A 13,413-nucleotide genomic window follows, 5' to 3' on the forward strand; every position below is an offset into this window, starting at 1 on the left:
GTTGTCCTATATTGATTGAGTAGTACTGACCCCGTGTTGTTGTTTTGTAAAACCTGTGGTGATCCATTCGGGGATGGTGAGCAGATTGTGACAGGTGATACATTTATTGAGCTTGGGGCAGTCATGGGAGAGTCACCACGCTGGATTAGATGACACCATCACGAGCCTTAGTTATTGTTTTGGTAGTTGTTGCCATTTGGATAATTCGTTTATTAGATTTTGGAGACTATGTAACTTTTATAATTACCGTACATTAGTAAATGTGTTTGGACTGTTGCTTTTGATATATACTAACCTCGGGCAACCGAGATGGTAACAACCTTTCATGCTGGGGTAGTCCTGGTAAGGTACCTTGGTATGAGGGGGTGTTACATTGAAGCCACATATAATCATACTAATTGTGCACGAGAGTCGAAACTACTCGTGAGACACAAACTAACGTCAAGGTGCACGAGGGCCGTGGCAGCTCATGAAATACCGACTAAATAAAAAAACAAAATGGTGCACGAGGGCCGAAGCGAACTCGTGAAACACCGAAAATGTGAGGGCCGAAGCAAGCTCAATGGTATAATTAAATTAAAAGAAAAACAATAACAGTAAACCAAGAACACAACACACGTCCATGCTCCTCGATGTGGCGGCATTACAGTCGAATGTCATACCACCCGGCTTTTTGGCAGGGGTGGTTGTTGGGCGAACCCGAGGCGGACAAGGAAAAGGCGATGATGGGACATGGCGGAGGTTTAGCATGGTGGCGGTTGCCGAAGCAACAAGGCAGATAATAAGGTTGTTAGAGCAACCAGAGACAACGACAAGTATGACATATGGCGGCCCAGCGTGGACGGAATCAGCGGCGGCGGTATCTGCGGAGGGACAACATACAACGTGAAGAACGGAGGAGGCAGATAAATTATTTATTCCTAATAGAATATGTTAGGCTTAGGGACGGTGGTGGTGTTGAGGCTGGCTGTGGGTGATTGTCGATGGGGATGTGGTTGTGGGTTCGGGTGTGAGTGGTGGTTGTCGAAGATGGGGGAGGGGTTTGTTGGGTGAGAGGTGAAGTGGTACTTGCTCAGGGTCGTCCCAGAGATTTAGGTGGCCCCGTGCAAATACTGAAAATGGGGACCTCGATAATACTTTGTATATGTATTTATAACGTGTACTAGTATTAGTGCCCGGCTTCGCCCGGGCTACCTCTACTTATCATTAATTTTTTTTTCATTAAATAAAATTATTTTAAGTTGCATAACTCATAAATTTATCATTAATATATTTTTCTATGACATATCCTAAAATTACGATGAAATAAATTTTGAGACAAATTCACTACTCCCGCTATTAATATTTTACTCTTATTAATGAAACAATAGTAATAACATTTCACTACTTGCCTCTAATCATTGTTACTTTCACTACTCCTGCCGTAATTATGGTTACTGTTACTACCGCCGTATTAATATTGATAATTTCACTACTCCCGCCGTAATTATTGTTACTTTCACTATTGACACATTAATATTGATTATTTCACTACTCCCGTTGTTGTTTCTATCACTTTCAGTAATCTCGCTGATAATATTATTACTTTTACTATTCAAATGAGTGATTACTATCACATAAATATATCCAATGTTACTATAATTCTTTTCTTTACTGACGAAATTACTTTTACTACTTAAGCATGCAATTTTAAGAGGATTATATATTTATATAAATATATTACATATATGCATTAAATCAAATCGAAAGAATTATGCAATATTATATATTATGGAATCTAACTTTAATTATTTATAACTACTTATTATATTTTTGTATGTTAAATAATTAACATCTCTATACATCTAATAAACTATAAAGTTTAATAAAATTGCATATATTTTAAATTTAATATATAATTTTATGATGATAATTGTAACATTCCGTTTGATGTTTATGTAGTTGGTTATGTATGGAGTTAGTGTCGGGAGAGTTTATGATGTAGTTGATACGACATCGTGAGCGAGGTGTGGAGGTAGGAATAGTTGGTAGAGTTGGTGTTAAGAGTTCATGGTTTCATATTTTGTAAGTTGGGGTTTTGTTTTAAGTTCTTAGTAGCTTTGTTGCGTCTTGACCGAGTTAGTATGTTTGTTTTTATGTATGGGTTGAACTTCGGGGACGAAGTTCTTTTTAAGGAGGGAAGACTGTAATACTACGGTTTTATGAGTCTCTGGGTACTCTATCGAGTAGGCCTTACTCTGTCGAGTAAGGGTGTTTTGCATTTTTTAAAATAGTTTCTGACCTGTAGGGTACTCTATCAAGTAGCCTTAGGTACTCGATAGAGTAGCCGGGTACTCTATCGAGTAGCCTTAGGTACTCGATAGAGTAGCCGACACTCGATCGAGTATGTCAGTTACTCGATCGAGTAGCCGGTTTACGGGTGATGTTTTGTCGGGTTTTGTTAATAACACGGATTAATATATATAAATCTTTCCGTCATCTTTACAACACACTTTTACAAACCTAATCACATTGAAAAGAGATTCAAGTTACGTTCTTCGCATTCATCCGTGTTACTGACAAATCCCGGAGCTCGAGAGGTCGGATTCCATCGTTCTTTATACCTTTGTAATCCTTGTGTGGAGGGTAAGATCTACATACCAATTTTATAGTATTTCGTTAAGTTTCGTTAAACCCTAATTTTGGGATTGGGGGTTTTTGTTATGTTTCTTGATTGGTAGCAATTGCATGATTATATGTTAGGAGGAGGATTCGTAGGAGAGGAATTTTGATACAACTGTTGAGACCGTCTGATTGTGTTGCTGTTCCAGGTAGGGTTTCCCTACTCAGTATTACTTACATAATGTGTGGTGATTGTGCTGTAATTAGTGTGATTGATTGATTCAGACGGTTGTGCTTATACATTGTTGATTGATTCAAACGGTTGTTGATATTGTGATTGTGATTGTTTGTCTGTGGTTCTCGAGATGCGTTCTCGGCTGAGTGGAGTCACTTGCGGGAGTGGCTTCACGCCCTAGTTTCGCCCTCCGTGGAACCCGCCACGGGAGGGGATGTGCACATTAATGGGACGGGGTTATCGCTCGGTATGATGAGCGGGGCTTAGGTGGGGGAAGCTGCGGTCCCCCACGGCAAGGTCGGGTCCAGTGGACGATCGGTGACGGAGATGGAGTGGAGTGCCCGATTGTGTATGATTGCTTGAGCTGTGTTGGTTCTTTGTCTTTGTTGGTATATAACTTGTGTAAATAGTCGACCCCGTTTAAATGTTTTAAAAATGTGGTGATCCATTCGGGGTGGTGAGCGTTATTGAGCGGGTATGATATGATGCGTATGGGATAGCGGGATGAGTCATCACGTTGCGTTAGAAGTCTTCGTGTGTCGACGATGTCTAGTAGCTTGATAGTTTTATTAGTAGACGGATTGAGTACTTTGTAATTCCTTTGACAGTTTTGGTTTGAGATATGTAATCACTTAAATTATATTTACTATTTAAATATGTTTCTTTATTGTCTTATGATTATCATTGTCTCGGGTAACCGAGATGGTAGTATCCTTATATCTGAGTGGTCCTGGTAAGGCACTTGGAGTATGGGGGTGTTACAATAATAATTAATACCATAAGTGTGCATGTTTATACTAATTAATTTTTTTATTTTAAGAAAATTGACCATCTTCTAGTCTTTTATAAATATTTAGGAAAATTACCAACTATCTTCTTTCTTTTAGTCTCCTTAAAATTGATCATCTTAATTAATTATTTTATTTTAAGGAAATTGATCATGTTTTAGTCTCTTACAAATGTTAAGAAAAATTACCAAGCATCTATATAATTTAATTTTAGTATTGGTGCCCGGCTTCGGCAGGGCTACCTCTACTTACCATTTTTTTTTCATTAAATAAAATTACTTAAAGTTGCATAACCCATAAATTTATCAATAATATATTTTTCTATGACATATTCTAAAATTATGATGAAATACATTTTGAGACAAATTCACTACTCCCGCTATTAATATTTTACTCTTATTAATGAAACAATAGTAATAACATTTCACTACTTTCCCGTAATCATTGTTACTTTCACTACTCCCGCCGTAATGATTATTACTGTCACTACTGCCGCATTAATATTGATAATTTCACTACTCCCGCCGTAATTATTGTTACTTTCACTATTGTCGTATTAATATTGATGATTTCACTACTGTCGTTGTTGTTTCTACCACTTTCACTAATCTCGCTGATAATATTGTTACTTTTACTATTTAAATGAGTGATTACTATCATATAACTATATCCAATGTTACTACAATTCTTTTCTGGTGAAATTACTTTTACTACTTAGGCATGCAATTTTAAGAGGATTATATATTTATATAAATATATTTCATATATGTGTTAAATCAAATCGAAAGAATTATGCAATATTATATATTATGGAATCTAACTTGAATTATTTATAACCTACTTATATTATATTTTTGTATGTTAAATAATTAACATCTCTATACATCTAATAAAATATAAAGTTTAATAAAATTGCATAGATTTTAAATTTAATATATAATTTTATGATGATAATAATTAATACCATAAGTGTGCATGTTTATACTAATTAATTATTTTATTTTAAGAAAATTGACCATCTTCTAGTCTTCTATAAATATTTAGGAAAATTACCAAGCATCTTCTTTCTTTTAGTCTCCTTGAAATTGACCATCTTAATTAATTATTTTATTTTAAGAAAATTGACCATCTTAATTAATTATTTTATTTTAAGGAAATTGACCATGTTTTAGTATCTTACAAATGTTTAGGAAAATTACCAAGCTTCTATCTAATTTAATTTTAACCCAAACTATATAATATTTGCATTGAGATCCCTTAATCGGGTCCATCACACGGTGCTAGTGATTTAAAACTATATAGTATAATTAATTTGTATAACTTGCTTTAATTATATTAAAGTCCATTGGTTTCTGGATTTAATATATAGTATTGATTAGAGATATTAGATAGTATAATATCTCTAATAACGTTAAATTTTAATCGTCAATCAATTGAACAAAGAACACAAATTCACTGTTGATTACAGTTTACAAGATAAATGGGGTATGTGTTATGAAAAATGTTAGCAAAAGCTTTTAAAAATTTTCTAGCAGGATAGTGTAACTTTTTGATAGAAAAATTAAACTAAAAGATTTTTAAACTATATTGGGAGAGAAGAAGTAAAAACGAATTTTTTTATACGTGATATAAACTTCTACAGAGGTATGAGAGATTTAAACAATTATTTTTAGGTAATGAGAGGATTGGAAACTGGAGAGTATTGATTATATTATTGGGAAGTTTAAAAAATTAGAGAATCTAGGAATTAGGAAAGAAAAATATCCTCGTTTAGTGCATAATTAGTTTGCAAACTACCTAATTTAATAGACAAAAAGATTATATCCAGCCTTACATCTGCGAGACTGCGACTACAACAACATTCTGGGCCAAAAATTTGGGGGCCCTGTGCCGACGCACGGGCCGCACAGGCCCAAAAACGACCCTAACTGGCTGTTTGATTGGAGGGAAGATGGTGGATGGATGGTCGTAGTGAATGCGGCGGTTGGTTGGTCGGAGTTCGGTTGTTGAGGAGGGTTCTGGTATAAGGTTGGTCGGGGACGATGGCATGGCAGTGAGATGTGTGCTAGGTTGGTTGTGTGCTAGGTTTATGAAGAGGGCAAGGGTTTCACGGGTTTGGAAAAGTGGGTAAAAGCCTAGTTGCACTTTATTGAATATAATAATAATAATAATAATAATAATTAATGATATTACGAAGGAAAGGTAAACATGACGTATTATTAAAGGGATACCTGCCAGAGATGCTATTAGTCAGCCATCTCCGACCGGCGAGTATAAAGCGAGATCGGAAGCAAGCGGAAGTGTTTTGTAGGGATTAATTATTAGGCTAATACCATGTTAATAATATAGGGGAGAGTATAACTGAATGAGGTGATCATTAATGATAAAATCGATTACATTATATATTAGACTCTCTTGGAGGGTACTCCAAGAATATTTCTAATATTCTATAGGATATTATTATGATACTCATAATAATATCTTTCCTATATGATAATATATTCTCTAATAACCTTTTCAGCTTTCATCACCCACGCATTTCTCTTTTTATATAGATCATAGATTAGTTTTAGCCGACATAGCTAGGGCCTAAGGGTGATCCGAGTTTGGCGTTGATTATTTGTGTTGATGATGTCGGGGTTCTTAGTTGTAATGCGATAAAGTACGCGCTTTGTTAGCCAATAAAAAAATTCGAATTGAGTAGAATTTCCATAAGTAAACTACGTTGATCTTAAATAGAATTAAAATAGGTAGTTTAATATGAGTTGAGATTTCTGTCGCACTTTTTATGTTTCATGCCATCTTAATCTCACGACACATCACACATCTATATAATGTTATTATGTTTTTAGGTTGTGAAGTGCAATTAATAAAAAAAGTAACCCTAGTACTAGTAGATAGGGGTAGGCATGCAGTTTGAGATGACCATACAATGACTTTTTTTAAATCATTCGTACCACACACACTACCTCTCACACTCTACTACTCCAACCACCTCACATTTTACCTCTCACATTTTCAGATCTTTTCCCCTATCTCCGTATACTCATTCTCCCTGTTCAATTCCTAAAAAAATCAACTTGAAAAAAAAAATTAAAAAGCTTGATAAATAAATTCAGATCTTTACTCCTTTTCTATTACAAACAATTAGCTGTTTCTCATTCCAAAAGTCATTTTTCAAACCAAATCCAGAAAACGAGATAATTTTTTTGCCCAATAATCTAGACCCAAAAACTCCATCTTCATTTTCAAGTTATTCCTCCATCGCAATCTTCATCTGCAAGAATTAGTTGTAAGTAAATCACTAATGAAGAGAAAGAAGGCTCTAAAATCATGTTTTAATGGTCATTGTTTGTATAAATTTTTAAAATGTATTAATTTTAATTATTATAGGGTTTTGTTTCTTAAATTTGATTGAAACTCAAAAAACCTGATTCTTTTATGGGTCTTGTTTTTTACTTTTTAATAAACCTCAAAAAAATGGATTTTTGTTAATAAATTAGTAATATTTTATTATTGTTAGGTATGTGTTGTCAATTTTGAATATTATGTTACAAATTAAGTGTAATAACCCGTAAAATTATCTTTTTATTACGTAAATTTTACTTTTATAGATAATTATATATATAAAAAAACCACAAATTTTTGCTAAACTCCACGTGGTTTACCAATGACTCATCAAGTTATCCAAATTATACTATATGTGTATGAATGAATTACAAAACACATCAGTGGAACAATCAACATGGTTGAGTGGGAAAAAACAAAATAGAGAAACGTGAATAAATCATGAGTGGGATTATCATATGGGAGGGGAAAACAATTATGGAGTAATACTAAGAGAGGCAATAAGGCCTTTTATACCATAATTAAGGTATGATTTCGGGACCCTTCGTCGATATAATTAATTGTTCACATTTGAAGTAAGTGATTAGAAATAACCGGTTTATATTAGTTTTATTGTTAATTTTATCTTATGATTGTTATACTGCTCACATGTTATATTAGTTGTCGCCTTATGAATATATGAGTGTGATAAGGTATTAAGGTTGTTGTCATATTGTATAATTGGCCGATTGTAGCATTCAGAATACGATTATTGCTTTGAGATGACATTAATAAGGAAATCGAAACTGTGTATACAGTATGGGCGTTGGCTCCATATGTACTAAAAGGGCAACGTTGGCAACCGGGACGTTGGCTCCATATAAACTGTAAGAGGGCGTTGGCTACATGTTAAAAATGAGCGTTGGCTTAAGAGCGTTGGTCCATGCGAAATACGTAATGTCTATATCTCTTTAGTAATGGTATACCGTCTTTAGTATAAGGTGCATATGTATTAGTATGATAAGACGAAAAGACGATTGAATATCATGCCTCTGGTAAGTTGTTATATACACTATATATTAAGTTAGTAAGTAAGATACCGTGTGGTACGAGGGACCAAAATATTATCCTATGAATAAAGGATATGACATAAGGCCGGTGGAGGAACTAGAGTCATACTCAGCCTGTGTTTGGCTGATTCCGTTACTTTCACTCTTTTTCAGGTACAAGTATCGGGCAATAAGGTCAAGTGTGAGGAATTTCATATAAAAGATAAGACCTGTAAGATATATAATTAGTAAATAATGTTATTAGTTTTTAACTTTAATAGCTTATTTATTTGTTTTATTGTATAAGTCTATATTTTCCGGAGGGAAAATACGGCAGTGACGTCGTATGATTCCGCTGTTGTCTATTATTAATAAAAAGAGCTATTTTGAGCTGTCCGCTTGTTTTTCCGGGCGTTACATTAGGTTATATACAAAACCTAACATTAACAATTGAATTATGAGTATAATATGTGACCATTTTTGTTTGTTATGTTAACAGTGCTAGCAGTTATTTTTGATTTTAAATTAGGAATAGTATGTATTTGATAGTTAGATCTGTGATGAATTTTGGGGAATATGTAACCAGTTATGTTGTATATGAACAATTTTGGTTGGGTGTATTGATATGGTAACATGTTCTACTCAAATGGTATCAAGTTGAACTGAGCTGGTGATATGTTAAACTAGAGTAAAATAAAAATAACTCCCTTTTAAAATTCAGTTTTTAAAAATTACTCCCTTATATAATTTTTTCCTAAAATTATTTCCTTAAAATGCACTTTTATCAAAAATTGCTTCAAAACTCCAATTTAGGTGACTTATTTTATATGTTTATGAACTTATTTAGTTTGTAGCTTAGTCAATTTATACTTTGAAAGGTATAACAATGGAAAATAAGTTCAAAAACATACGAAATCAGTCATGTAAATTTGAGTTTTGAAGCAATTTTTGATAAAAGTGCTTCTTAAGGTAGTAATTTTAAAAAACTGGATTTTAAAAGGGAGTTATTTTTAATTTACTCGTTAAACTATAATATTGAATTGACGTACGAGGTTATATTTGATATGGTGATTTTGGTTGGGTATATTGATACGGTAACATGTTCTACTTAAATGGTACCATGTTCTATTTGATTGTTCTTAGATCTGTGTTATGACTTTTGGGGAATTTTGTAACCAGTTATATTGTATATTTGTATATGAACATTTTGGTTGGGGGTATATTGATATGGTAATATGTTCTACTCAAATGGTATCATGTGACATAATATTGAGTTGACATGGTGACATATTGAAATGGAATGGTGATATGTTATTGCTAAAATGCTAACATAATATGCATTCGTGTATTCATGTGCTAACATGATGTCCTCAATTAGTAATATATTGACCTGGATTGGATACATATTAAATAAAATGTTGTCCTCAATTGGTAGCATATTGAATTATTGATCTAACATTGGTGACATGTTAAGCTCCAATGGTAACATGTTGAACAGAACTACTTGTCACTATTTTCGAGAAAGTTGTTGCCAAATGTATTGGTTTTCGGTAAAAATTGATATGTAACCACAACATTTGCGTTGGTTTTGGGCGGATGATTGAACCTCCCTCTATTAACCTAGGCGTCGATATGGAGGACATCGTTGTTAACAAGGGACTAGGGGCGTCAAAGGACGTTATCGAAGATGAACTGTGGCTATGCGCAATGTTCACTAAGCCTTATAGTACACTCGGGCAGCAGTCTTAAAAGGGGTGGCGGGCGAAGGTTCCTGGTGCGGGAAAAAAGATGAAATATGGGCAAGGCAATGTGGTGGTTGTTTATGTTAAAACATTGTTTTTGTTGTTCATGTTTAAATTTGGTATTTTGGATTAATGTTGTGAATCTTAAACAGATTTGTATATGTTAAAAAAAATTGGTGACAAAAGTTTGTGTTCTGTTGATGTTTATGTTAAACAGAATTTGTGACAACGTTGTTTGGAGTATGTCACTATATTCACCTATTTATGTCATCATATTCTATTAAACTGTAAGATAATCGGGTTCTTTAGAAAATCATGTTTTTTAAAATATCATGAAAGGCAAACATGTTACCATTTTGTTTAACAATGTCGTATGTAACACCCGCGAATTTTCCATTTTGGCAATTATAATTTAATTAACCGTTCTATTGTCTCATTTATATTTTAAATTATTTAATTTAATTAATTTCATTACTAAACATGATTTTTATAAATATTATATTTTTAAAGCTTAAGTTATACAAAATAAATATTTTGGTCGGATAATAATGATAATAATAATAATATTTTCCGTCTGGAGTTGTAGTGGGCTCGAGACGTAAATTCTAGTGTATATCGACTCAATTTTGCTTGTTGGGCCTAATATGACCAATGGACTCACCTACTACTCCTTCCTCCTCATACAAATAATGAGGGAAACCCTAACTACACCTCCCTCCTCAATTTTTCAGCATTCATCCTCAACAACAAACACCATTTTTACACTTTTCTCTTACAAATCTTCAAAACACCATAACTTGCTCAATTCTTATCCGAATCAAGTGATTTTCGCGTCTATCTCTTCCTCTCATCGCCCTCCATCTTTCTAGGTAAGAAAAGAACCGACTTTCCTCCTTATTTAGGGCTGTCGACCCATATTACACACGGTACCCTTTTTCTAATTTCGATTCTTAGTGTTAATTTGTGTTTTCTTATGTTTAGGAGAAAGATTAGTTAACCCGGAAGTGGATTCTTGAAAGGTAGATGAGTATATTGTGGATTTAAGTGCAAAAAGGTAACGGTGATGAGTTACTCGACATTATATCGAATTTGTGCACTTTAATTGTTAAAGTTTAGTCCTTTTTATTGTTGAAATTGGAACTTGACATGTTTATACATGTTTCTTACTTGGAAAGTTGTTGTGAGAGGTTGTCTTAAACTTGTATGAAGAGCTTTAAGCATGTTGTTACATTGATTTTCAATTGGGTAAAGTTGTGATGTTTGGATGAATTAATTGTTTGATTTTGGGTCAAAATCTTGTGCTTGAATCCATCAAGATGTATGATAATTACATTCTTGTGGTTTCTATTAGGTATTATTGTTGTAACATGTATATTTAAGAGGAATTTGGGATGAAAAATTGGTAGAAATCGACTTTGGGAAAGTGCAGGAAATTGTCGTGCAAACAGTCCGGTGGCAGGGGAAAACGGCAGGCTCCGGCCCCCACCGCAGGCTCCGGCCACTATCGCAGGTTGCGGTTTAAGCCTGACCAGTTTTGGTAAAATGGCCATAACTTCTTCGTTACTTGTTTGTTTGAGGCTTATGACCTATCGTTAGAACCGTGAGAGGATAAGCTATCACCTCCAATTGGTTTCACCTTATTCTCATGTTTAGAACTCAAGTTATGACCGTGTGAAGTTGACCCTTGTTGTAGTCGAGTACTAAACTTGTTGTTATAGATTGGGTTTTGAATTTCTTGTTGGGTATGCATCTTAACCTTGGTACTAATGCTTGTGTATGGTGTGTTGACACTCTTTTATCATGGAAGCACCTGATATTTGTTATACTCTCGTACTTATACATGCTTCACATGAACTGTTTACGTTATGTTTGTGCAATCATTCTTACTCTTATTGGTGACTCATGTGTGACATTTACAATGTGTGACGACTTGACATTCCTTATTTACCCTTTTAGACCTTTGGTTACGGACTGTGTGCCATGTTTCCGGATTTAGTTATCCTACCGCCTCTTCGGACCTTTGGTTACGGACTGTGTGCCATGTTTCCGATTTGGGGTTACTCGACCTTTGGTAGCGGACTGTGTGCCATGTATCGAGTCTTGGATGCGGATAAGTCACCGCATGTCGAATCGGGTGACGTCCATCCCGAGAGTCTGGATCCAAGTTTAGACTAGGACCGTATTATTATCGTCGTCCTACCAGGAGGTTGGAGTCTAGGATGTAGTCTTGTGTGTGGTATCTCAGACATGCTTTAAAGGTAGCCTCTGAGTCGGATACTCCGTCTACACTTTGTGTTGGTCTTACACTTGTGAGTCCATACTACGTAAAGGTCTTGCTTGATTATGGTCATTGGCGTGTCCTTATATACGAGAGTTCACGTCTTATATGATTGTTTGTGAGAGTCTTGGTCCTATCGGATACTAGTGGTGAGATGCAAGCCCCTAGTTGCGATATGATCGTCGGGATCGATGTTCCCATCCGTTCTTATGGTGAGATGCAAGCCATAAGTATGAATGTGACATTAGTAGCCACGTCCCGTGCTATGGTTGTTAAGAGGTTTTCAAAGAAATGGCTATTGGTTTCCATCCATGTATTTTCTATTTAATTGATCCGATATTTACCCTCTTCATATGATTTGATGCCTAATCTCACATCCATGTTTTGTTCCCTTGAATGCATGTTTAATATAATGTACCATGCCTATCTCACTAAGAATGCAATATGCCTATCTCGTTATGATTATCGTTATATTCCCTTGTTCATTATTATTCAAGTATGATGTATGATCAATATGTTTAATTACGTTCTTGCCTATGTGTATTTTGATATATTGTGGCTGGGAGAACCCTGGGTTACTCCTCACTGACTGTGTCGTTCATGTTTACATGAATGACAGGTTTGTGATGCAGATTATGGGGAAGACGTGTGGGCTAGCGAGAACGTTGACCCTTGGACCTTAGTTATCGTTTTCTTAGACTCACCTATCTTTAGACTTGTGCTTATTCGTGGGATATCTTTTCCCCAACGCACTTGTTTTTAATTGTAAAACATAATTATCTTTCTTTTCATTTTCGTTTGATCACTTATGGTGGATTTCGCACTTTAAACTTTTAAAGGTTTTAAAAATCTCGTATTTTCCGCTCAGATTTAATAGTTCTTTTGATGCCTCATCGAGGGGTGTCACACCGTAACATATAATGCATGTATAATCAATAACATTTGTACTCCAATTATATGTAAGCATGTTACCATTATTTAAGTGAAACTGGTAACATGACATGACAAACAAAAGTGATAATATTGTTCTAATAATCGGTCAATATTAAAAATGAAATGACAACATCTTTATCATGTTCTAATAATTGGTCAATGTTGATTATTGGTTGTCATTTCGAGTTAAAAATGAAACTGGTAACATGACAAACAAAAGTGATAACATAATTCAGTTGTTTGGTTTATAAACTGGTTACATTGTTCTACAAAATGGTAACATATTACTAATTACGTTGACAAAGAGGGTGACATACGACCATATAAGATAACATGTTTATCAAGATATACAACCAAGTATTAACTACACTGTTTACACAGTTCTAACAAAGTGGTATCATGTTTTTAGGTATATACAACCAAGTATTACTTCTTAATCATCAATTATTGTTCATTAATG

General features: G+C 34.4%; 1 long non-coding RNA gene across 1 annotated transcript; it reads left to right on the forward strand.

Moving 5' to 3' along the window:
- Nucleotides 1-10,476: 10,476 nt before the first annotated feature.
- Nucleotides 10,477-12,922, forward strand: LOC141645966 (uncharacterized). Its single transcript, XR_012545242.1, has 3 exons — nt 10,477-10,611; nt 10,724-10,796; nt 12,640-12,922. It is a non-coding gene; the product is annotated as an uncharacterized LOC141645966 (long non-coding RNA).
- Nucleotides 12,923-13,413: the final 491 nt, after the last annotated feature.

The sequence above is a fragment of the Silene latifolia genome, chromosome 3 (genome assembly GCF_048544455.1).
Source record: "Silene latifolia isolate original U9 population chromosome 3, ASM4854445v1, whole genome shotgun sequence".
NCBI classification, from domain to species: Eukaryota; Viridiplantae; Streptophyta; class Magnoliopsida; order Caryophyllales; family Caryophyllaceae; genus Silene; species Silene latifolia.